General features: G+C 45.2%; 1 protein-coding gene across 1 annotated transcript in view; it reads right to left on the bottom strand.

The window, feature by feature from the left end:
• Nucleotides 1-16,597, bottom strand: part of LOC141094615 (uncharacterized) — a 142,570-nt gene extending 125,973 nt beyond the window's left edge. Inside the window, exon 1 of the mRNA XM_073580469.1 lies at nt 16,343-16,597. The gene's annotated coding sequence lies outside the window, so the exon portion shown is untranslated. The remainder of the gene's footprint in view (nt 1-16,342) is intronic.
• Between the last annotated feature and the right edge of the window lie 10,659 nt (nt 16,598-27,256).

Consider the following 27,256-nt stretch of genomic DNA (forward strand, 5'->3'; position numbering starts at 1 on the left):
TTCTGAATGTTGTAAGAAAGGTGGATAGAGGACTGTGGAGAATTGGAATCTCTCTACACTTCAGGACACAGTTGGATTCTGTCAGGCCCTGTGTCAATAACACCGCAATGTGACCGGCAGAAATTGCCTAGTGTATGACAAACTACAAGGTGTATATAGAATTGGGCAGAATTGGAATCTCCCTAGAGTGTAGGTCTGTAAGAACGGACAAACTCCTCGACTTTTCCTTACAGAGTCACTCACTTAGATAGCTTCAATTTGGCCGTGATAACAGCCGTTACACGGTACTGAGAGAGGAGCATGCACATACACTGCTGTACGGTGTATGTAAAATTGTCAAGCTCTGTGTTTTCACAGTCTTTTACTAGGCATTGCTCCTACTAGCCAGTTTCCTACTCCACACTGATGAGGGGCAATATCCCGAAACAGCTGTCTGTGGATGGATACCATGTTTTGGCATAGGTGGTTTCCTTCATTGGAGACTGCCCTTCCCGTGGTTGTTCCTTCCCGGGGAAAGACCTGGCTAGTCATTGCTTGCGTTGAGAAACACGTGATGGTGTCTCCGCGGCTTGTGTTTTGCATGTTTTTGTATACGGACTGACACACACTCTCTCTCACTAGTTTTGAATGTAATCAAACAGCAAATATACTAAACTGTTTGAAAAACGGACAAAACTATAAGGTGTAGGTCTGTAAGAATGGACAAACTCCTCGACTTTTCCTTACAGAGTCACACGCGTAGATAGCTTCAATTTGACCATGATAACAGCCATTACACAGTACTGAGAGAGGAGCGTGCACGTACACCGCTGTACGGTGTATGTAAAATTGTCAAGCTCCGTGTTTTTGTATACGGACTGACACACGCTGTCTCTAGTTTTGAATGTAATCAAACAGCAAATATAGTAAACTGTTTGAAAAACGGACAAAACTATAAAGTGTAGGTCTGTAAGAACGGACAAACTCCTCGACTTTTCCTTACAGAGTCACACACGTAGATAGCTTCAATTTGGCCGTGATAACAGCCTTTACACGGTACTGTGTGAGGAGCGTACACCGCTGTACGGTGTGTGAAAAAATGAACCCTCACTACCTCACCAGGACAAAACAATACAATTTGGATTGCTTTTAAAAAAGCAGTTTGAACACCAGTGTGCACACAGCAATGCAGCTAGCCTTATAAGGCAGGCTAATCACCACCAGCGCTGCTGCACAAAAGCAAAAATCTTCACCTTTCACTGCACAGTAACTACAGTGAAAAGCGCTAGCAGCAGAAGCAGTTTTTTTTTTTCTTTTTGCTTTCCTAATGCTCTCCCTACAGAATCCGCAGCTGCAGCAGCTCTCCCTATTCTGAGATCAGCATGAGTAACATGGCGGTCGGCGTCCCCGCCCTTTTATACCCCCTGTGACGCCACACAAAAGCAAGCCAATCACTTGCATGCCCTTCTCCAAGATGGTGGTGACCGCTGCCTATGTCATCACGTTGCCCACAGTGTCCGTTCTTCCTGATTGGCTGAAAAAGGGTGCTAAAGCATCTTTTAAAACGTTTCGTTTCATGAAACCCGACTTTGGCGAAAGTCGGCTACTTTTGAATTTTTTCGACACGTTTCGCTCAACTCTACTAGCAAGCCATATGCTTCCTTTTTTTGTAAGTTTTGCTTTCGCTGAATGCATGTTACAGTTGAATGCATACAATACTAACAGAATATGTGTTTGTTCAATACATTTGCTTAGTAGAAATGGTCCTAATCTAATCTTTTCAACGCAGTATGACGGTAAAGTGAAAAACCACATGATGTAAAATTGACAATTAGTTATTCTCTCTGCATGTTTCACCTGTACATGCACATCTGTACAGTCTGTATTTTCTTCAATTACTGCTTTCTGTTGCTTAACAGGACAACAGTTCAAACATGTCTATTATTGTGATAACAATAATTAGAATGATAAATAAAGACAATAAAATAAAATTCACAGATCAAGAAATACTAGCTAGATAAAAATCTAAACCTACAAAACATGAACGGGTAAGACAGGTTTGGTTAGAGAAATGAAACATAATGTAACACTGCCACCTTTTGGATTCTCTCTATTACCATTTCTCTCAGTGGCTACATCAACAAAAGTAATATTCCTTGAAGATTAATGATGTTTACTTACTTGTTTGCCCCGTATTCCCACTTTCATTTATCTGTGTTGATTTTATAGTTACAAGACACTGAACATTTCTTAGTATAATGTAAAGCCTAATTCTTTTTTTTCTCTTTTTGTAAGGTAGAAGCAAGAGTGAACATACAGATGTTACTTGGAACACTTTTTATAGCAAGGCTGCCTGCTGTATTTTTATTGTTATGCAGTTATACATTTTTGGAATCATCAAAAGTTCATTTTTTTAACTTGACTTTATCAATTGTGCTTGTAGTATTTAATGCAATATAAAAATCAATGTTTTCACAGGAACCTCAGCCTCTATAAGCAAAATCATTAAACTACTCTTATTTTCCACAGATGTCTTCAAGTAAAACATATCATTTAGACCAAAGGATAAGTGATAGCTTCTACATCTCTCAGTGCAGAGACAGGGCCTTGACTGATTAAATTGCCACTTGAATGGGCCAGCAGTGTGCTTTCTGGACACTGTTCCAATCTTTAAAGCTCATTTATTTTATATAAACATAGCCTAAACCAGTGTTCCCCAACTCCAGTCCTCAAGGAAAACCAACAGGTCATGTTTTCAGGATTTCCTTAGTATTGCCAAGGTGATAATTGCATCACCTGTGCAATACAAAGGAAATCTTGAAAACATGACCTGTTGGTGGGCCTTGAGGACTGGAGTTGGGGAACACTGGCCTAAACAACTATGTGCTATTAACATGACCGTTGACAAAGCTGGTTGACTATGCATTGATGTAAGTTACCTATGGTTTTTAACGACTACTAAGATCCTAAGATGAGACTTCCTTTGTAATTTATTACTGACTGAATCATAAGATAGCACTTTAACATGTATTTTATACACTATTCTTCCTGGCTACCTTGGCATACCCTGGGATCTATTGTATAATATATCTAATGGTCCTATAGTGGAGTTTTTTTCCCCAATCTTTATTTAAATTTTTCAAATTGAAGAACATTAAACATTGCAAGAACAATAGAACAATACAGACAATACAAAGATAAAGTAGTTTCACGGGTCTCAGCATAAGGTGATGCAGAACATGTACAGTTTAACATTGAAAGAAAGGTAATAGGGGAGCCATTAGGGAGGGGGAAAAAACCTGGCTGATAATCACTGGTATTATATCTAATCAATATAAAGTTCTGAAGTCTTAAAAAGAGGAATGAGGGAGGGGAGTAGCATATTTTGAAGCGGCCCAGAGTTTCCACGACTTGGTGATTTTGGATCTGGATATATAGTTTGGAGCAAGATGAAACTCCAGATGAAAATGAGCATTGATTTTCTCTCAGAGTTGAGACAGGGATGGAGGAAACGGAGCTCTCCACATAGCAGCAACACATTGTCTAGCAGCAATAAGGACATGTACCACCGTATTCCTATGGTCTCTGGGAAAGCAATCAGTGCCCATACTTAAAACTGCTAGTGCAGGGGAAGGGGCAGTTTGGACATTTATTAGCTCAGCTATCAGATCAAAAACACCCACCCAGAACACTTGAATCAGGGGGCAATACCAAAAGTTAGGAGCATAAGTCCCAACAGAGCCACATCCCTTCCAGCACCAAGGAGACTGACTTGGAGAACTATGAGCTAGTCTGTCTGGGGTCAAATACCATCTCATATGCACCTTTTTCAATTGTTCTAAATGATTAATGCAATGTGAAGATTTAAGTATGCAACTAGAGACTTCCTGCCCATCCCCAATCGAAAAAGAAAGGCCAAGATCTTGTTCCCATCTCGTCATATACGGCCAGTGTTCCACATGACCAGATGAGGTCAAAACCCCGTAGATTATAGACAGGCCTCTCTAAATAGTATCAGTATGATCAAAGTACTTCCTAAATAAAGATATAATAGGCTTCTTATTAAATAATTGGAGGGGAGCAAGGAAGTGTCTCACCTGGAGGTATTGATAAAAAAATTCCATTCTAATTTATTGGTCTTCACCAGAGATTCAAAGGAAATAAGTGATTTGTTATTAAATAAGTTAGCTAAGGAAATGAGCCCCCACCTATACCAATTGCTCAAACTGAGGTGTGGAATATGGACCTCCAATGCTTTCATGGAAATTTTTATGAGGGATGGAAAGTCACTCCATCCCACTCAGAGCCCCCATATGAACAGTGATGACTTCATAGTTGGGAGAATTGGATTCAAATTAGTCGGCAATAAAAGTTCAGTTTCCAAAAGAAGTCTCGTAGAGTGCCTCCATGCGAAACAATTTTCAATTTGGAGCCATCTATGTGAGGACGCCTGAGACACCAGATCCCCACACGCTCAAGTATTGCTGCCCTGTGGTAAGCCAAACCAAAAAAAACTGAACTGGAGTAGACTTGAATGACATGCATGATGTAAAAGTATGTTCACACTGGCCATAAAAGCAAGCAAAACCAAAGGAAAAAGCAATGTGTGTATATACCCTAATGAAAATAAATAAGTAAAAAAAGCAAGTGCATTAAATAACATTGGGTACTTGGTAAACACTATTTAACCCCTTCATGACCGAGCCTATTTTGACCTTAATGACCTGGCCATTTTTTGCAATTCTGACCAGTGTCCCTTTATGAGGTAATAACTCTGGAACGCTTCAACGCATCCTAGCGATTCTGAGACTGTTTTTTCTTGACATATTGGGCTTCATGTTAGTGGTAAATTTAGATCGATAATTTTTGCGTTTATTTGTGAAAAAATCAGAAATTTGGCGAAAATTTTGAAAATTTCGCAATTTTCAAATTTTGAATTTTTATTCTGTTAAACTAGAGAGTTATGTGACACAAAATAGTTACTAAATAACATTTCCCACATGTCTACTTTACATCAGCACAATTTTGGAAGCAAAATATTTTTTGTTAGGAAGTTATAAGGGTTAAAAGTTGACCAGTGATTTCTCATTTTTACAACAAAATTTACAAAACCATTTTTTTTAGGGACCACCTCACATTTGAAGTCACTTTGAGGGGTCTATATGGCAGAAAATACCTAAAAGTGACACCATTCTAAAAACTGCTCCCCTCAAGCTACTCAAAACTACATTCAAGAAGATTATTAACCCTTTAGGTGTTTCACAGGAACTAAAGCAACTTATCTAGATGTGTAGTGAGCACTTTGAACCCCCAAGTGCTTCACAAAAGTTTATAACACAGAGCAGTGAAAATAAAAAATCATTTTTTTTCCTCAAAAATGATTTTTTAGCACGCTATTTTTTTATTTTCACAAGGGTAACAGGAGAAATTGAACCAAAAAAAGTTGTTGTCCAGATTGTCCCGAGTATGCTGGTACCCCATATGTGGGGGGGGGGGCACTGTTTGGGTGCACGGCAGGGCGCAGAAGGGAATGAGCGCCATTTGACTTTTTGAAATGAAAATTAGCTCCAATCGTTAGCGGACACCATGTCATGTTTGGAGAGCCCCTGTGTGCCTAAACTTTGGAGCTCCCCCACAAATGACCCCATTTTGGAAACTAGACCCCCTAAGGAACTTATCTAGATGCATAGTGAGCACTTTGAACCCCCAGGTGATTCACAGAAGTTTATAATGCAGAGCAGTGAAAATAAAAAATCTTTTTTTTTCCTAAAAAAAATTTTTTTAGTTGGCAATTTTTTATTTTCACAAGGGTACTAGGATAAATTGGACCCCAAAAGTTGTTGTCCAGTTTGTCCTGAGTACGCTGGTACCCCATATGTGGGGGGGAACCACTGTTTGGGCACACGTTGGGGCTCAGCAGGGAAGTAGTGACATTTTGAAATGCTGACTTTGATGGAATGGTCTGCGGGCGTCATGTTACATTTGCTGAGCCCCTGTGTGCCTAAACAGTAGAAACCCCCCACAAGTGACCCCATTTTGGAAACTAGACCCCCCAAGGAACTTATCTAGATGTGTGGTGAGCACCTTGAACCCCCAAGTGTTTCACAGAAGTTTATAATGCAGAGCCGTGAAAATAAAAAATCATTTTTTTCCCTCAAAAAAAAATGAATTTTAGCACGCAATTTTTTTTTCACAAGGGTAACAGGAGAAATTGGACCCCAAAAGTTGTTGTCCAGGTTGTCCTGAGTACGCTGATACCCCATATGTGGGGAGGGACCATTGTTTGGGCACACGTCGGGGCTCGGAAGGGAAGTAGTGACGTTTTGAAATACCGACTTGATCGAATGGTCTGCGGGCATCATGTTACGTTTGCAGAGCCTCTGATGTGCCTAAACAGTGGAAACCCCCCACAAGTGACCCCATTTTGGAAACTAGACCACCAAGGAACTTATCTAGATGTGTGGTGAGCAGCACTTTGAACCCCCTAGTGCTTCACAGAAGTTTATAACGCAGAACCGTGAAAATAAAAAATCTTTTTTTTCCTCAAAAAATGATTTTTTAGCCCGCAATTTTTTATTTTCACAAGGGTAACAGGAGAAATTGGACCCCAAAAGTTGTTGTCCAGTTTGTCCTGAGTACGCTGGTACCCCATATGTGGGGGGGAACCATTGTTTGGGCACACGTCAAGGCTCGGAATGGAAGTAGTGACGTTTTGAAATGCAGACTTTGATGGAATAGTCTGCGGTCGTCATTACGTTTGCAGAGCCCCTGATGTGCCTAAACAGTGGAAACCCCCCACAAGTGACCCCATTTTGGAAACTAGACCTTCCAAGGAACGTATGTAAGATGTGTTGTGAGCACTTTGTACCCCCAAGTGCTTCACAGAAGTTTATAATGCAGAGACGTGAAAATGAAAAAATCATTTTTTTCCACAAAAATAATTTTTTAGCCCCCAATTTTTTATTTTCCCAAGGGTAACACGATAAATTAGTCCCCAAAAGTTGTTGTGCAATTTTTCCTGAGTACGCTGATACCTCATATGTTGGGGTAAACCACTGTTTGGGCACACGTCAGGGCTTGGAAGGGAGGGAGCACCGTTTGACTTTTTGAACGCAAAATTGGCTGGAATCAATGGTTGCACCATGTCGCGTTTGGCGACCCCCTGATGTGCCTAAACGTTGGAAACCCCTCAATTCTAACTCCAACCCTAACCCCAACACACCCCTAACCACAGCCCTAACCCTAACACATCCCTAACCACAAGCCTAACCCTAATTCCAACCCTAACCCTAATTCCAACCCTAACCCTAATTCTAACCCTAATTCCAACCCTAACCCTAATTCCAACCCTAACCCCAACCCTCTTTCCAACCCTAACCCTCTTTCCAACCTTAACCCTCTTTCCAACCCTAACCCTCTTTCCAACCCTAACCCTCTTTCAAACGCTAACCCTAACCCTCTTTTCAACCCTAACCCTAACCCTCTTTTCAACCCTAACCCTAACCCTCTTTTCAACCCTAACCATAATGGAAAAATAAAAATAAAAATATTTTCTTTATTTTATTAGTTCTGCCTACCTATGGGGGTGATAATCGGGGGGTTTATTTACTTTTTCTTTCATTTTGATCACTGTGAGAGTGATCAAAATGAAAGAATGGAATCTGCAGCCGGCAGATTCGGGCGGGCGCACTGCGCATGCGCCCGCCATTTTCTAAGATGGCGGCGCCCATGAACCGGACCCGCCGGACACCGGGAGTGACAGGGGGACTTAGAAGGTGCCGGGGGAGGTGAGAGGGGGTGAGGGGGTTATCGGAATCTGGCGGGGAGCAGAGGGAATGGGAGGGGGGCAGATGATGACAGCGGCGGCAGACCGCCGCTGTCATTCAGTTGCGGGGGGGGCGATCGCCGGTGGGGGGGTGGAATCGGTGTCTCCAGCCATGTCCGATGCTACAGCAGCATCGGCCATGGCTGGATTGTAATATTTCATCAATTTTCATTGATGAAATATTACTATCGCTCTGATTGGCTGTTTCACTTTTAACAGCCAATCAGAGCGATCGTAGCCACGTGGGGGCGAAGCCACGCCCCCTGTGGCAAAGAAAAAAGCCCCTGTATCTGCGGGTCGGGTGACCTTTCAGTGACCTGGGTCACCGGACCCGCAGGGGGGCTTTAAAGTCATGACGCCACATAGGCGTCATGGGTCGTTCTGGCACGACTTTTCATGATGCCTACGTGGCGTCAAAGGTCGTGAAGGGGTTAATCAAAAAAGTATAAAGCTGTCCCACCACGGCAAGGTGTACCCATTTGAGACAGTAACTACACTAACGGTTAAAACCTACCTAGTGTGAGTAGTGGCAGAGTCTCTGGGTCACAAACGGACACCCAGGTTCAGAGGGACTATAAGTGAACTACACAGCTGAGTAGAAAGGAGGCCACACCCTATTTGTACTGAATACAAAAATGCTGAAGAAAAACAAAAAAAACTGAACTGGAGTAGACTTGAATGACATGCATATGAACAGTGATGACTAGTTCCATCTCTGGATTGTCGACCAGCGACAAAGCCCACCTGATCTGGATTTATCAAGGAAGGCAAAATCTTATGTAATCTGAAAGCAAAGAGTTTAGCAAATAATTTCAAGTCGCAATTAACCCCTTCACCCCCAAGGGTGGTTTGCACGTTCATGACCGGGCCAATTTTTACAATTCTGACCACTGTACCTTTATGAGGTCATAACTCTGGAACGCTTCCATGGATCCTGGTGATTCTGACATTGTTTTCTCGTGATATATTGTACTTCATGCTAGTGGTAATATTTCATTCAAATAACTTGCGTTTATTTGTGAGAAAAATGGAAATTTGGCGAAAATTTTGAAAATTTTGCAATTTTCCAACTTTGAATTTTTATGCCCTTAAATCACAGAGATACGGCACACAAAAAACTTGATAACTAACATTTCCCACATGTTTACTTTACATCAGCACAATTTTGGAATCAAAATTTTTTTTGTTAGGGAGTTATAAGGGTTAAAAGTTGACCAGCGATTTCTCATTTTTACAACACCATTTTATTTTTACGGACCACATCACATTTGAAGCCACTTTGAGGGGTCTATATGATAGAAAATACCCAAAAGTGACACCATTCTAAAAACTGCACCCCTCAAGGTGCTTAAAACCACTTTCAAGAAGTTTATTAACCCTTTAGGTGCGTCACAGGAATTTTTTTGAATATTTAAAAAAAAATGAACATCTAACTTTTTTTCACAAAAAAAGTACTTCAGGTTCAATTTTTTTTATTTTACCAAGGGTAAGAAGAGAAATTGGACTGCAAAAGTTATTGTGCAATTTGTCCTGAGTACGCTGATACCTGACATGTGGGGGGGAATGACTGTTTCGGCGCATGGCAGAGCTCAGAATGGAAGGAGCGCCGTTTGACTTTTTGAATGCAAAATTGTCTGGAATTCAGATCGGACGCCATGTCACGTTTGGAGAGTCCCTGATGTACCTAAACAGTGGAAACCCCCTACAAGTGACCCCATTTTGGAAACTAGACCCCCCAAGGAACTTATCTAGATATGTGGTGAGAACTTTGAACCCACAAGGGCTTTACAGAAGTTTATAACGTGCAGCGGTACAATTAAAAAATCATATTTTTTCCACAAAAATGATCTTTTCACCCCAATTTTTATTTTCCCAAGGGTAACAGGACCCTAAAACTTATTGTGCAATTTGTCCTGAGTACGCTGATACCCCACATGTGGGGGTAAACCACTATTTGGGCGCATGGCAGAGCTCGGAAGGGAAGCAGCGCCATTTGACGTTTTTGGCTGGAATTGTGATCGGAAACCATGTCGCGATTGGAAAACCCCTGATGTACCAAAACAGTGGAAACCCCCCACAAATGACACCATTTTGAAAACTAGACCCCCTAAGGAACTTATCTAGATGTGTGGGGAGATCTTTGAACACCCAAGGGCTTCACAGAAGTTTATAACATAAAGCCGTACAATTAAAAAATCATATTTTTTCCACAAAAATGATCTTTCCACCCTCAATTCTTATTTTTCCAAGGGTAACAGGACCCTAAAAGTTATTGTGCAATTTTTCCTGAGTACACTGATACCCCACATGTCGGGGTAAACCACTATTTGGGCGCATGGCAGAGCTCGGAAGGGAAGCAGCGCCATTTGGCGTTTTTGGCTGGAATTGAGATCGGACACCATGTCGCGATTGGAAAACCCCTGATGTACCTAAACAGTGGAAACCCCCCACAAATGACACCATTTTGTAAACTAGACCCCCCAAGGAACTTATCTAAATGTGTGGTGAGCACTTTGAACCCCCCAGTGCTTCACAGAAGTTTATAACGCCCAGGCGTGAAAATAAAAAATTCGTATTTTTTCCACAAACATGATCTTTTAGTCACCATTTTTTTATTTTCCCAAGGGTACCAGGAGAAATTGGACCCCAAAAGTTGTTGTCCAATTTGTCCTGAGTATGCTGATACCCCATATGTGGGAGAAAACTACTGTATGGGCACACGTCGGGGCTCGGAAGGGAAGTAGTGACGTTTTGGAATGCAGACTTTGATGGAATGGTCTGCGGGTGTCATGTTGCCTTTGGAGAGCCCCTAATGTACCTAAACAGTGGAAACCCCCCACAAATGACCCCATTTTGAAAACTAGACCCCCTAAGGAACTTATCTAGATGTGAGGTGACCACTTTGAACCCCCAAGGGCTTCACGGAAGTTTATAATGCCCGGGTATGAAAATAAAAAAATCGTATTTTTTCCACAAATATGATCAATTAGTCCCCAATTTTTTCATTTTCCCAAGGGTAACAGGAGAAATTGGACCCCGAAATTTGTTGTCCAATTTGTCATGAGTACGCTGACACCCCATATGTGGGAGAAAACTACTGTATGGACACACGTCGGGGCTCGGAAGGGAAGTAGTGACGTTTTGGAATGCAGACTTTGATGGAATGGTCTGCGGGTGTCATGTGCCTTTGGAGAGCCCCTGATGTACCTAAACTATTGAAACTCCCCACCAGTGACCCCATTTTGGACACTAGACCCCCCATGGAACTTATCTAGATGTGTGGTGAGCACTTTGAACCCCCAAGTGCTTCACAGAATTTTATAACGTTCGGACGTGAAAATAAAAAAATCATTTTTTTCCACAAAAATGATATTTTTGCCCCCAAATTTTTTATTTTCCTAAGGGTAACAGGAGAAATTGGACCCCAAAAATTGTTTTGCAATTTGTCCTGAGTAGGCTGATACCCTACATGTGGGGGTAAAACACTGTTTGAGCGCATGTCAGAGCTTGGAAGGGAAGGAGCACCATTTGACTTTTTCAACTCAGAATTGGCTGGAATTGAAATCAGACGCCATGTTGCATTTGGAGAGCCCCTGATGTGCCCAAACAGTGGAAACCCCCAATTCTAACTCCAACCCGAACGCCAACACACCCCTAACCCTAATCTCAGCCCTAGCCCTAACCCTAGCCCTAACCCTAGCCCTAACCCTAGCGGAAAAATGGAAATAAATACATTTTTTTTATTTTATTATTTTTCCCTAACTAAGGGGGTCATAACGGGGGGTTTGATTTACTATTTATGGCGGTTTTTATGTTTGGCGGCTGTCGCACGCTAAAAGACGCTTTTTATTGTAAAAATAGTTTTTGCATAACCACATATTGAGAGCTATAATTTTTCCGTATTTTGACCCACCGAGTCAAGTGAGGTCTTATTTTTTGCGGTACGAGTTGACGTTTTTATTGGTACCATTTTTGGGCACGTGACATTTTTTGATCGCTTTTTATTCCGATTTTTGGGACGCAGAATGAACAAAAACCAGCGTTTCATGAATTTCTTTTGGGGGGGGTGCGTTTACACCGTTCCGCGAGCGGTAAAATTGATAAAGCGGTTTTATTCTTTGGGTCAGTACGGTTACAGCGATACCTCATTTAGGTCGTTTTTTTATGTTTTGTCGGTTTTATGCAATGAAAACTATTTTATATAAAAAATAATTATTTTTGCATCGCTTTATTCTGCGAGCTATAACTTTTTTATTTTTTCGCTGATGATGATGTGTGGTGGCTCGTTTTTTGCGGGACAAGATGACATTTTCAGTGGTACCATGTATATTTATATGCGTCTTTTTGATCGCGCGTTATTACACTTTTTGTTTGGCAGTATGATAAGAAATCATTATTTTTTGCTTCGTTTTTTATTTTTATTTTTTAAGAGGTTCGCTAAAGGGGTTAACTAATGGGACAGTTTTATAGGGCGGGTCGTTATGGACGCGGCGATACCTAATATGTGTACTTTTATTGTTTTTTTTTTTATTTTCAAAAAATGGATTTATTTGGGGGAATTTTTTTTTTTTTTTGTAATTTATTTGGCGATTTTTTTTAAATTATTTTAACACTTTATTTTTATTTTTTTTTCACTTTATTAAATAGTCCCAGGTGGGACATCACTGTTCTGTGACAGATCGCTGATCTGTCACATCACAGATCACTGTGACAGATCAGCAATCTGTCACAGGCAGTGCACAAGGCTTCCTCATGCCTGCGCTTTGCAGGCACTGAGTAAGCCAGCTTCCAGCAGGCCCCCGAAGGCCCCCGTTGCCATCTTGGATTCTGGGGCCTGCAGGAAAGGAGCCCCCGGCAGCAGCGCTGCACATTGCACTGCCGTGGGGGGCTCAGGGAAGCACGGAGGGAGCCCCCTCCCTGCCCATGCTTCCCTTTAACTCCCGGTACACCGCGATCATGTTTGATCTCGGTGTGCAAGGGGTTAACGTGTCGGGGGCGGTCCGTGACCGCCCCTGACACATTGTGTCGGGTGTCAGCTGTGATAATCAGCTGACACCCGGCCGCGATCAGCGGCGCTCACCACGTGGGCGCCGCTGATCGCAGTAGACGTACTATCCCGTCCATGGGCATAGGGGCCCGAGTCCCATGGACGGGATAGTACGTCTGATGTCAGGAAGGGGTTAAGTAAAGAGATGGGTCTAAAGTTGTCCTGGGAGGTGAGAAGTTTTACTGGTTTGGGAATAGTGGTTATCGAGGCTTCTAACCCTACTGGGGCAATAGATTCATTTTTTTGCCAGAAATTAAAGGATCTCAACAAATATGGAACAAGCTTATTATTGAAAAGTTTATAGCAGGGGTCTCAAACTCGCGGCCCGCGGGCCAACTGCAGCCCTCAGGACAATAGTTTGAGGCCCTCACCTCATGGGCCCTCAGGACAATAGTTTGCGGCCGGGATCACACATGCGAGAAACACGGCCGAGTCTCGCATGTCAAATCCCAGTCACACGTAGCACCGCTCATTAAGGTCATGAATATGGACGCCACTCCACTCTCATAGGCGTGGCGCCCATGTTCATGAGCATAATGACCGGTACCACGTGACGTGTGCACGCTCATACAGGAAGAAGATATCAGCGCCGGACCATCGGAGCTGGAGGAGGTGAGTATGATGATGGCTAGACAGTCACAGCAGCCTGCCGTCAGCAGGCAAGGTGTATGAGTCACACTCACAACACATGCAGCAGGAGCAGCAGAGCAGGGACCGGACCGCACCACAGACTCTGGTCTCTGGTGCGCTGGGTTCAGAATGAGCGGTGGGGCGGTGCGGTATATTGCTCTCGGAGGCGGGACATCAGCCGGCCTCATTGCGAACTTGCGCGATTACCCCAGGCTCAAAAGCGGAGGCAGCTGGGGAAATTGATGCTCAGCGGGACAGAAAAAAAGCGGAAAAGACGCGTCGGCTAAGGCCGGTTTCACACTAGCGCATTTTCAGCGCGCGCACGGCCGGGGGTAGCTCCGCCCCCGATCCGGCTCTCTGCCCGGCGTGCCCGCCCCTTGCCTGTAGCGCCGCCTCATAGCGGACGGCGGCGCCTGCGATCGGCGCACCCTATCTTTAGCATAGGGTGCGCCGATCGTGCGCAGGTCGTGCGCTAGTTGCGCTTTGACCTGCGCTGCGCACTTATGACGGTGCGCCGTGCGCGCCAAAATCCGAAAAGTTCGATTTTGGCGCGCACGGCGCACCGTCATAAGTGCGCAGCGCAGGTCAAAGCGCAACTAGCGCACGACCTGCGCACGATCGGCGCACCCTATGCTAAAGATAGGGTGCGCCGATCGCAGGCGCCGCCGTCCGCTAGGAGGCGGCGCTACAGGCAAGGGGCGGGCACGCCGGGCAGAGAGCCGGATCGGGGGCGGAGCTACCCCCGGCCGTGCGCGCGCTGAAAATGCGCTAGTGTGAAACCGGCCTAACACTGAAACAGTGACACCAAGCGGAATTATCTATTACACGGCCCCAAACATGTCTTTTTCAAAGCCTGCAGTGAAGAGAAAGGTTGGTGATGAGCAAAGACAATTTCAGGAAAAGTGGGAAGTGCAATATTTCTTTGTTGAGCACAGGGGCATCCCGACGTGTCTTATTTGCACAGAGAAAGTTGCAGTGCACAAAGAATACAATTTGAACCGTCATTACATAACTAGACATGCTGAGGAGTATGCAAAATACCAGGGAGATGAAAGAGCTTTTCTTGTGGAAAACCTGATGCAGCCCAGCCTCACCCAGATTCTACCTCCAACGGCCCTGGGGTAAATTGAGTTTGAGGCCCCTGGTTTATAATATTCATTGAGAAGACCATCAGGCCCAGGAGCAGAATTAGATTTGGAAGTCTTAATGGTATCTAAGACCTCTCGTAAGGAGAAAGGCTTATTAAGATGACCAAGTTGTTCCTCAGACACTATAGACAACTGTAGTTTATCTAAATAATCCTGAATTAAAGAAAGAGAAGATTGTAAAGTATCAGGGTCATCTTTCAGGTTATATAAATTCAAGTAATATTTAGCTAATTCTTCTGCAATGTTCAGAGGGTTACAAATTTTTGTACCCCTTGGGCAATCAAGGAAATCAATTTTATTTTTTAATTCTTGTTTTCTGACTCTCCTTGCGAGAAGCTTCCCTGATCTGTCTCCTAGGGCATAGAATTAGGACCTAGTTTTCCTGAGATTCTTCTCATATGCAGATAAGAGAAGAGAGCACAATTGCAGTCTGCATGTTAGGATATCTTGAAGAGTATTAGACGAGGAGGAGACTTTATTCAAATTCTCCAACATCCCGATTTTCCCAAGTAAATCATCTATAGCCTTAGCCTTTTGTTTTTTCTCAAAGGATGCCATCTTTATAAAGACCCCCCTCATGAATGCCTTATGCGCCAGCCACAAAGATTCATCAGAGACCTCCCCATTATCATTAAATTTAAAGTAATTCTCCAAATCCTCAGTAAGGGAGTGTGTGATACTCTCTTTAGACAGCAATAGGTATTAAGTCACCAGGAAGGGGGAGAGACCTTGGTCAAAATGGCCCTTAGACTTAAGGTCACCAGAGCATGGTCCAACCAGGAAATTAGACCTATTTGTGTCTGAAAAAGGCAAAAATACTCAAGAGAAAACATGACTCACTAAACATGTGAGTAGGGGATTTCAGACCACGTAGACAAAGCATCAGCAACCCCTGCTTTGGATGCAAATTACTAGGTCAACTATAAAGGCATATTATGTCTGTTTAGGAAGGCTGATGAAAAAGTAAAAGCCATATAATAAAAACAGTCAGGCCACAGATCAGTCTATATTTAGTTTCTTCTGGGACTTAGTCTCCACAGATTGAAAATCTGTAGGAGCAGAGTGCAACTTCCAAGCATGTAAAAGCTTCTCCACTTGGGAAACAGAGAGACAAACATGAGTCGTACTATTATGATTGATGATGATCTTCACAGGAAAACCCCATCTATAAGGAATGTTATTGTCTCTTAAAATCTTGGCAGCATCTGCAAACTCTCTTCTTTTTGCCAAGGTCACGGCAGATAGATCCGAAAAAATAGCCAGGTTGTGAAAGGGGGTAGATAGAGCAGGTTTCCCCCTCCAATTACTGTATGTAGAAAAAATTCTTTGGTTCTATAAAAATGTATACGGGCCAGAATATCTCTGGAGGCAAGTGGATTGAGGTTCCTGGGATTAGGGATTCTGTGGATTCTGTCCACCAAAAGATCTCTGGGGTCTGCATCTGGGATAACCCCTTTCAGCAGCTCATGAAAGAATCCCTGTAATTCCCCTTTTTTAGTGGATTAGGGATACCCCTTATTCTTACATTATTTTGCCGAGACCTGTCTTCCAGGTCATAAACCTTGTCTTTCAGAAAAGAGATTTCATCCTCCAGACCTGCATTAGCATCAATTACATTATTGTGAGAGGAGGCATATTCTGCCATTTTCCCATCAATATGTGTGGTGCATTCCCCCAATGCATCTATGTCTGTTTTTAATGTAGCCAGCATACCTGTAAATCTTCCTGTAAAGAAGCTCTAAAAGAGGACAGGAGCCTCTGCATGGACTTCTCTGTCAACGGGGGTCTGCCTTCCTGTCATCAGTTTCCAGTTCTGCGTCCTGTGGCTGCTGGCATGGGGGGAGAGAGGCAGAGGAAGAAGGGAGCGCCATGGCGCCATCTTGCCTGTGGGAGCTGCCTCAGTGTCCCAGGAGAAAACGTCTGTCAGATTGGCTGGTGGGCCCCGTCTCTGCGACCGACCTATCAGCATTCCACTCCTCAGTGATTTAGGAACCTGGTGAGCTATTTTTAGCCTAGATGCTGCTGTGAGCCGCTTTCAAAGTGAGGGAGATGTCAGAGCTCTAAATCCTCACACCTGGCTCCATGTGCATTCAGGCCACACACCGCTTCTCTAGTGGTGTTTTTAGCGCTTGTTCGGGATACTCTGTTACTTCCAGTTTTTCTTTTTAAGAATTATGTGATTTAGAGATTTTTTTTTGCACTTTTTTTGTTCAATTACTAATTGTAAAACATATCCTCTACGGAGTCATTTTTTCTAAGTGGACACATACGTAAATTATTGTTGTGGATTTCATAGTAGAAATGCTGTATACCTGCCACTAATTTTCCCTTTCAGGATTTCATACCATCTAAAAATTGCTGAACAGTCTATAAAAAGGACATTTTTAAAACTGTCCATAAAAATATTGACACATTTGAGATTTGTTTTTAACTTAAATGAGTTTGTATAGATTTTTGAGACTGCTTTTATTACTCTTTACACAGTGAGCAATGCTAATTTGTTCATACTAGTATTCTAACATATGTAACTGTCACGCTCACGCCCTGACTGGTGGGCATGAGCAATGGGGTTGTGGCTAGAGTTGAGCGAAACGGGTCGAAAAATTTCAAAAGTCGCAGACTTTTGGCAAAGTCGGGTTTCATGAAACGAAACCCGACCCTAGGATGAGGTCGGCCACGAGTTCGGTGACTTACGCGCCAAAGTCGCATTTCAAAATTTTGTTTTGTGCTCTTTTTCAGCCAATCAGGATCCACGGACACTGTGGGCAACGTGATGACATAGGCAGGGGTCACCACCATCTTTCAGAAGGGCATGCAAGTGATTGGCTTGCTTTGGTGGGCGTCACAGGGGGTATAAAAGGGCGTGCACGCCGACCGCCATCTTACTTCTACCGATCTCAGTATAGGGAGAGGTTGCTGCTGATTCTGTAGGGAGAGCGTTAGGCAGGGAAGAAGACAAAAAAACTGCTTCTGCTGCTAGCGATTTGGCCTGCACAACACACCAGTCACTGTGTGTGCAGTGCAAGGGGAGGCTATATAGTGGTGTATCAGTGGTGTTGGTTGTTGGGCTGCCTTCTAAGGCTTCCTGACATTCCTGCATTGCTGTCTACCCACTGCTCCGCAAACTGCTTTTTTAACAGCAATCCCAATTTTTTTTTTTTGTCCTGCTGAGAAGAAAAAAAAACTGCTTTTGCTGCTAGCAATTTGGCCTGCACAACACACCAGTCACTGTGTGTGCAGTGCAAGGGGAGGCTATATTGTGGTGTATCAGTGGTGTTGGTTGTTGGGCTGCCTTTTAAGGCTTCCTGACAGGCTGGTATTGCTGTTTACCCACTGCTCTGCAAACTGTTTTTTTAAAAGCAATCCAATCTCCCTTATCCTCTAGTCACTTTTGTCACAGCTGTGCCATCGAGCCTGTCACATAGCGCTCAGATATTCATTGGGCCTCACACAATCCAAAAGTGTCCAGTGTCCAAAAGTGTGTGCAGAGATTCAAAATCTCCCTTATCCTCTAGTCACTTTTGTCACAGCTGTGCCATCGAGCCTGTCACATAGCGCTCAGATATTCATTGGGCCTCACACAATCCAAAAGTGTCCAGTGTCCAAAAGTGTGTGCAGAGATTCAAAATCTCCCTTATCCTCTAGTCACTTTTGTCACAGCTGTGCCATCGAGCCTGTCACATAGCGCTCAGATATTCATTGGGCCTCACACAATCCAAAAGTGTCCAGTGTCCAAAAGTGTGTGCAGAGATTCAAAATCTCCCTTATCCTCTAGTCACTTTTGTCACAGCTGTGCCATCGAGCCTGTCACATAGCGCTCAGATATTCATTGGGCCTCACACAATCCAAAAGTGTCCAGTGTCCAAAAGTGTGTGCAGAGATTCAAAATCTCCCTTATCCTCTAGTCACTTTTGTCACAGGCAGCTGTGCCATCGAGCCTGTCACATAGCGCTCAGATATTCATTGGGCCTCACACAATCCAAAAGTGTCCAGTGTCCAAAAGTGTGTGCAGAGATTCAAAATCTCCCTTATCCTCTAGTCACTTTTGTCACAGGCAGCTGTGCCATCCAGCCTGTCACATAGCGCTCAGATATTCATTGGGCCTCACACAATCCAAAAGTGTCCAGTGTCCAAAAGTGTGTGCAGAGATTCAAAATCTCCCTTATCCTCTAGTCACTTTTGTCACAGCTGTGCCATCGAGCCTGTCACATAGCGCTCAGATATTCATTGGGCCTCACACAATCCAAAAGTGTCCAGTGTCCAAAAGTGTGTGCAGAGATTCAAAATCTCCCTTATCCTCTAGTCACTTTTGTCACAGGCAGCTGTGCCATCGAGCCTGTCACATAGCGCTCAGATATTCATTGGGGCTCACACGATCCAAAAGTGTCCAGTGTCCAAAAGTGTCTGCAGAAATTCAAAATCTCCCCTGTCCTATAGACACCTTGTACCTTGTTTTACATTACTATATAGTTTGTTGGATTTTGTCTACATTTCTACCAAAAATGAGGAAGGCTGGTGGAAGAGGCCGTGGAATTGGGCGGGGGTTGGCAGCTGGTAATGATGGTGTTGGTGGTGGATCTGATGGTAGTGGCAAGAGCAAAATAGGACCGAATGCAGGAGGTGTTGAGCCTGCGTCATCGTCTGGCTACATAAGGCCTCGAACGCTTAGTTTTCTAGGAGTTGGCAAACCGCTTTTAAAGCCAGAGCATCAGGAAAAAGTTTTGTCTTACATTGCTGACTCAGCCTCCAGCTCTATCGCCTCCTCTTCTTCAGTTGTAAAAAGTAAAAGCACTGAGTCGTCATTGGAGGCTCATGTTCATGAACCACACCTTTCCTTGTGTCCTTCACCCCAACCAAGATTGAAGGATGACGCAGGCCATACTACTGATTACTCCATGGAGCTGTTTTCACATACCATGCCTGGATTATCAAGTTAAATGGTGAATTACCAAGGCCAAGATGAATCTGACATGGAGTGCACAGATGCACAGCCGCTGATGGATGATTCTGCTGGTACATTCACTCAGAGCACTACATTGTCCTTGCAGTGTACAGAGCCAGATTCTGACCCTGATGAGACTCAGGTGCCCCTTCCCGCACACTATACCACCATACACGGTGACACAGAGGAAGGTGCACATGACATAGAAGAGGAGGTGATGGATGACCCAGTTGTTGACCCAAATTGGCATCCATTGGGGGAAGAGGGTGCTGCTTCCAATAGCTCAGATGAGGAGCATCCACAGCAGACATCGACATCGCAACAGCTGTTATCTGGCAGGCCCGGAGCACTACAAAGACAGGTTCCAAACATCAAAAGAGTTGCTGGACAGCTTGTCCAGAGGCTCAAAAGATCACAGCGTGCTAGGCCGCAAAATGTCTGCCAAAGTAGGAAGAGTGCAGTGTGGCACTTTTTTGAACAAAATCCTCATGATCAGGCCAAGGTTATCTGTAAGAAGTGTGCAAAGACCTTTAGCCGAGGGAAAAATCTGAAAAATTTGAATACCAGTTGCATGCTTAGACATTTAACCAGCATGCACTGGCAAGCGTGGACACAACACCAAACCTCAAGTGCCACATGTGCAACTGATCACAACGAAGGTAGTCAGCAACGCTACATTGTTTCCCCCACTGTAAGCCCACCGGTTAGCACAGCAGCAAATGTTGAGGTGTCGTTGCAAGGCCACAGCAGTCAGGGAATCCCACTGTTATATCAACGAAAGACTGATTCTAGGCCATCAGAAAGAACACCAACTCCATCACCATCATCAACCCTCTCTCAGTCCGCCCTGTCCACCGCTACTTCCACCATATGCAGCTCTCAAGTCCAGCTCACCCTCCCAGACACTATGAGTAGGTCAAGAAAGTACTCAGTCTCTCATCCGCGTACACTGGGTTTGAACGCCCACATTGCCAAACTAATCTCGTTTGAGATGATGCCCTTTCGGTTGGTGGAAAGCACAGCTTTCCGCGAACTCATGGCCTATGCAGTACCACGCTATGACCTACCCAGTCGCCACTTCTTCTCTCGCAAAGCCTTCCCAGCCCTCCACCATCATGTGAAAGACCGCATTGTCCATGCACTCAAGCAGTCAGTGAGCGGAAAGGTGCACCTCACAACTGATGCATGGTCCAGTCGGCATGGCCAGGGCCGTTACGTGTCCATCACTGCGCACTGGGTTAATGTGGTGGATGCAGGGTCCACAGGGGACAGCGGTGGTGGGACAGTGCTGCCTAGCCCACGGTATAGGAAACAGTTGGCTGTAGGCGTTCGACCCTCCTCCTCCTCCTCCTCCTCCAGAAGCGAAAGCTCGTCCACAGAGCGCAGTTGTACGAGCACTCCATCTGCAGCTGCCACTGTTGCACACGATGTGTCCCCCTATCGAGCAGCTAGTGGTAAGCGTCAGCAGGCTGTGTTGCAGATGATGTGTTTGGGCAACAGACACACCGCCGAGGTGCTGGCCGAGTACTTGAAGCGACAAACTGAGTCATGGCTGGGCAGTGTACATCTTGAGGCAGGCAAGGTAGTTAGTGATAACGGCCGTAATTTTGTGGCAGCCATAGCCCTTTCAAAACTCAGCCACATACCTTGCTTGGCTCACACCTTGAACCTGGTGGTGCAGTGCTTCCTCAAAAATTATCCGGAGTTAACAGCCCTGCTCCAGAAGGTGCGAAGACTGTGCGCGCACATCCGCCGGTCGCCTGTACACTCCGTTCGTATGCAGAAGCTGCAGCGATTGCTCCACCTTCCCAACCACCGCCTCATTATCGACATTGCAACAAGGTGGAACTCCACCTTGCACATGGTGGAGCGGCTGTGCGAGCAGAGGCAGGCCATAATGCATTTGTGGGAGGATACACGGCCAGGCACTTTGAGAGCAGACATGGAGTTGACAGGTGTGCAGTGGTCAAAGCTGAAAGACCTCTGTAAAGTCCTTCAGTGTTTTGAGGAATGCACACGGCTGGTAAGCGCAGATGACGCCATCCTAAGCATGAGCATCCCACTTATGCGTCTGCTCATGCAAACTTTGACGCACCTTAAGGAGCAGGCGTCTGCAGCCAATGTTGATGAGGAGGAAGAGGAGGAGGGAATCCTTGATGACATTCAGCCATTGTCTGCTCAGGGACCTCTCCTGGACGAGGTGGAGGAAGAAGAGGAGGAGGAGGAGGATGAAGGGGATGATTACTTAGGGGAGGAGGATGCATCTCTTGGGGCAAGTGAAAATGTTGGCGTGGCAAGGTCTGGTACAGGGTTTGTGCGTGACTGGAGGGATGTGGATTTGCCAGAAAGTGCTCCTCCACCCAGCACTCGCAGTGCATCATTGACACCGGGAACATTGGCCCACATGTCAGATTATGCCTTGCAGATCCTAAAAAGGGACCCACGCATTGCCAAAATGATGAACGATGATGACTACTGGTTGGCCAGCATCCTGGATCCACGCTATAAAGGCAAATTACAAAACATCATGCCACAGGAGAACCTTGACCTAATATTGGCTAATAAACAAGCAACTCTGGTAAATCGGTTGCTTGAGGCATTCCCAGCACACAGCAGCGGTGATGGTTCTCACACGAGCCGTACGGGCCGGGGGCAGCTTGGCAGAGGTGTTCGTGGTGCACACAGCAGAAGTGGCGTTGGAGACAGGGGTTTCATGACAATGTTGTGGACTGATTTTTCAAATACCGCTCACACAACTGGTAATACTGCATCGATGGAAAGTGACAGGAGACAGCAGTTGTCAACTATGGTTACAAACTACTTTTCCTCCCATATCGATGTTCTCCCACACAGGTCATTCCCCTTTGACTATTGGGCCGCTAAACTGGACACCTGGCCTGAATTGGCACAATATGCCTTACAGGAGCTCGCTTGCCCAGCTGCAAGTGTGCTATCGGAAAGAGTCTTCAGTGCAGCTGGATCAATCCTGACAGAAAAAAGGACCCGTCTGTCAACCCAAAATGTGGATGATCTCACCTTCATTAAAATGAACCATGCATGGGTTTCCAAGGATTTTGTCCCACCTTCCCCTGATGACACATAGGGTGACAGAAAAATGGCTTGCTTTGGTCCACCTCTTCCTGGGACTTCACCTATTTCGCCTTTTGCATCAGCTGAATGTCCAACATCAACATATGCCACTTTCTAAAACTCCCTAACTGTGCTGCCTCCCCCCCCATGGCCGGGGTCACCACCTAGCGCACGACACCGTGCGAGTGCCGTTGCCCTGGACAGGTGGGTAGGCCGACTCTTGGGCGCGGGCACTGGCACAGGGTCCCTCATAGTGCAATCAAGTGTCTCTGATGGTGGTGGTGCACACCCACCGTCAGACACACCGCTGTACTATGAGGGGCCCAGTGCCAGTACCGACGCCCACGAGTGGGCCCCCCTTGCTTGGGCAGGGCCCCAGCATTTGCAATCTTTACCTCTCCCTGCTCCTCCGCTGTGTAATCTGGGCCGTCAAATCCATACTGTGCCTGACACCGTCTGAGCCTGCCTCCTGATGTATAGACATATATTTTGAATGTGTACGCTATCCATACATGTTATCTGGGGATACGGTACCCTTTCTAACCTTTGTGCAATCACGTGCAATCCATACTGGGCCTAAAACCGTCTGAGCCTGCCTCCTGAGACATATATTTTGAATGTGTACGCTATCCATACATGTTATCTGGGGATACGGTACCCCTTCTAACCTTTGTGCAATCACGTGCAATCCATACTGGGCCTAACATCGTCTGAGCCTGCCTCCTGAGACATATATTTTGAATGTGTACGCTATCCATACATGTTATCTGGGGATACGGTACCCTTTCTAACCTTTGTGCAATCATGTGTAATCCATACTGGGCCTAACACCGTCTGAGCCTGCCTCCTGAGACATATATTTTGAATGTGTACGCTATCCATACATGTTATCTGGGGATACGGTACCCTTTCTAACCTTTGTGCAATCACGTGCAATCCATACTGGGCCTAACACCGTCTGAGCCTGCCTCCTGAGACATATATTTTGAATGTGTACGCTATCCATACATGTTATCTGGGGATACGGTACCCTTTCTAACCTTTGTGCAATCACGTGCAATCCATACTGGGCCTAACACCGTCTGAGCCTGCCTCCTGAGACATATATTTTGAATGTGTACGCTATCCATACATGTTATCTGGGGATACGGTACCCTTTCTAACCTTTGTGCAATCACGTGCAATCCATACTGGGCCTAACACCGTCTGAGCCTGCCTCCGGAGACATATATTTTGAATGTGTACGCTATCCATACATGTTATCCGGGGATACGGTACCCTTTCTAACCTTTGTGCAATCACGTGCAATCCATACTGGGCCTAACACCGTCTGAGCCTGCCTCCTGAGACATATATTTTGAATGTGTATGCTATCCATACATGTTATCTGGGGATACGGTACCCTTTCTAACCTTTGTGCAATCACGTGCAATCCATACTGGGCCTAACATCGTCTGAGCCTGCCTCCTGAGACATATATTTTGAATGTGTACGCTATCCATACATGTTATCTGGGGATACGGTACCCTTTCTAACCTTTGTGCAATCACGTGCAATCCATACTGGGCCTAACACCGTCTGAGCCTGCCTCCTGAGACATATATTTTGAATGTGTACGCTATCCATACATGTTATCTGGGGATACGGTACCCTTTCTAACCTTTGTGCAATCACGTGCAATCCATACTGGGCCTAACACCGTCTGAGCCTGCCTCCTGAGACATATAATTTGAATGTGTACGCTATCCATACATGTTATCTGGGGATACGGTACCCTTTCTAACCTTTGTGCAATCACGTGCAATCCATACTGGGCCTAACACCGTCTGAGCCTGCCTCCGGAGACATATATTTTGAATGTGTACGCTATCCATACATGTTATCCGGGGATACGGTACCCTTTCTAACCTTTGTGCAATCACGTGCAATCCATACTGGGCCTAACACCGTCTGAGCCTGCCTCCTGAGACATATATTTTGAATGTGTATGCTATCCATACATGTTATCTGGGGATACGGTACCCTTTCTAACCTTTGTGCAATCACGTGCAATCCATACTGGGCCTAACATCGTCTGAGCCTGCCTCCTGAGACATATATTTTGAATGTGTACGCTATCCATACATGTTATCTGGGGATACGGTACCCTTTCTAACCTTTGTGCAATCACGTGCAATCCATACTGGGCCTAACACCGTCTGAGCCTGCCTCCTGAGACATATATTTTGAATGTGTACGCTATCCATACATGTTATCTGGGGATACGGTACCCTTTCTAACCTTTGTGCAATCACGTGCAATCCATACTGGGCCTAACACCGTCTGAGCCTGCCTCCTGAGACATATAATTTGAATGTGTACGCTATCCATACATGTTATCTGGGGATACGGTACCCTTTCTAACCTTTGTGCAATCACGTGCAATCCATACTGGGCCTAACACCGTCTGAGCCTGCCTCCTGAGACATATATTTTGAATGTGTACGCTATCCATACATGTTATCTGGGGATATGGTACCCTTTCTAACCTTTGTGCAATCACGTGCAATCCATACTGGGCCTAACACCGTGTGAGCCTGCCTCCGGAGACATATATTTTGAATGTGTACGCTATCCATACATGTTATCCGGGGATACGGTACCCTTTCTAACCTTTGTGCAATCACGTGCAATCCATACTGGGCCTAACACCGTCTGAGCCTGCCTCCTGAGACATATATTTTGAATGTGTACGCTATCCATACATGTTATCCGGGGATACGGTACCCTTTCTCACCTTTGTGCAATCACGTGTAATCCATACTGGGCGTGAGAACGGCTGGCGAGCTGTTAAGCAAGCTACAGCACCTGTGGTTTGCACACGTAAGTTTTTCATTTTTTCAGGAATGACGGTTAGGCCTAATTCCGGAACTGCGGTTGACCTGCACTTACTGGGAAATCATTGTTCGCGGGTAATAATTGTAATCAGTGATCCCCATCACTAACGTTGTTCAGCGGGTTATCTGCACCTGTAAGCGACAAACGCTGGCCTTTTCAGTGTAGCGCACATGCAGCCACGGACATGTAAGGGCATGACACACCAGTTATTGGCTAATCTCATGTGCCAGAGCCTCACGTGTCCCTCTAGTAAGCCGGACTCGGACCGCGGGGCATGACGGAGTCTCGTTCGTTAACGGAATTAAGCTTGCAATGTGTGCATCTGTTCTGTAGCTGGCATGGTTGAGGTTTCCCAGGTGGAGTCGAATTTAACCGTAGGCTCCACTCCTGGTGCTGCCCTTCTGGACATTCCTTTAAGGTTCAGCTTTGCAACCATACTGCCCACGTAAAACAAACACTTTGCCTTCATGAACGCTGTTTGGAGGGTCATGACTCGTGGGAATAACGCCGCCCAATCAGTTAACCTGCTAGAGAGATCCTTCGTTGCTCCCAACCATGACATCACACTCCCTAGGAAGAAGGTAATGCCACTGTGGCGACCGTACTCCTGGGGGCGACACAAGTGCACTGATGCCCAGCCACTGCTCGATGAATCTGCTGGTACATTGACCCAGACCACTACATTACCCTCGCACGCTACCCGGCCTGAATCTGACCCTGATGAAACTCAGGTTACCCTTCCCATATACAGTTCCATCTTACACGGTGACAAAGAGGAAGCTGCAGATGAAAGTGCAGGTTCGGCCCACCCGCCATCAGACACACCACCGTACTATCAGGGGCCCTTTGCCAGTGCCGTCGCCAACGAGTGGGCCCCCCTGCTTGCCCAGGATCACAGCACTTGCAAAGTTGAAATACTGTGCAGTGAGATGGAAGATGGGGACGACGAGGAGTCTAGACTAGTACAGGGATTCCCTAGCGAGGAGACTTATTTGATTGTTTTCAATGTTGGGACAGCAATTTTTGGGGAGCACTATACTCTGGAGAATGATAGATGGGGCCCACCATACACTGGAACATTCCAAAGGTGGACATCAGACACTGGAACAGCATTTACAGGGCCCATTATACACTAGAGCATTAGAAATGGGGCCCATTATGTTTGGAGCATTATTTGGGCCCATAAGACAGTTGAGCTTCATCCATGGGGACCAAAATATACTGTAGCATTATGTGGAGCTCATCATATACTGTTTCAAACATTATATGGGACCAATGATTCTGTATGGAGAAATAGATGGGCCTCGTCATGAGATGTAAAAAGTGAAGTATTTTTCATTGTACTATACCGCTATTTCTCTGCCGTATCGGAGCATGATGAGTTGTGGCATGTGTTAAAGGGGCGCTCTTTCGCCCAGGGCACATGAAAACCTGCAGCCAGCCCTCCCCCCCACAACTTTAGCCAAATAACCCCCATTTTTCAGTGCGTTACTTGTATTATGAAGTTAATTAAGGTTGACAAGCTTAAGTAAGATGAATTGATGCTTTTGGCATTCAAATGGGCACTGTAGGTGTGTTTCCTGTCCTCCTCTCACTGCCGACTTTTATTCCCCATTGACTTACATTGGGTTTCGTGTTTCGGGACGACCCCGACTTTTCCCTATAATCGGACGATCTTGCTCGACCCGACTTTTGGAAAAGTCGGGTTTCACGAAACG

The sequence above is a fragment of the Dendrobates tinctorius genome, unplaced genomic scaffold, assembly GCF_039654945.1.
Source record: "Dendrobates tinctorius isolate UK_male_01 unplaced genomic scaffold, ASM3965494v1 ptg000064l, whole genome shotgun sequence".
Lineage (NCBI taxonomy): Eukaryota > Metazoa > Chordata > Amphibia > Anura > Dendrobatidae > Dendrobates > Dendrobates tinctorius.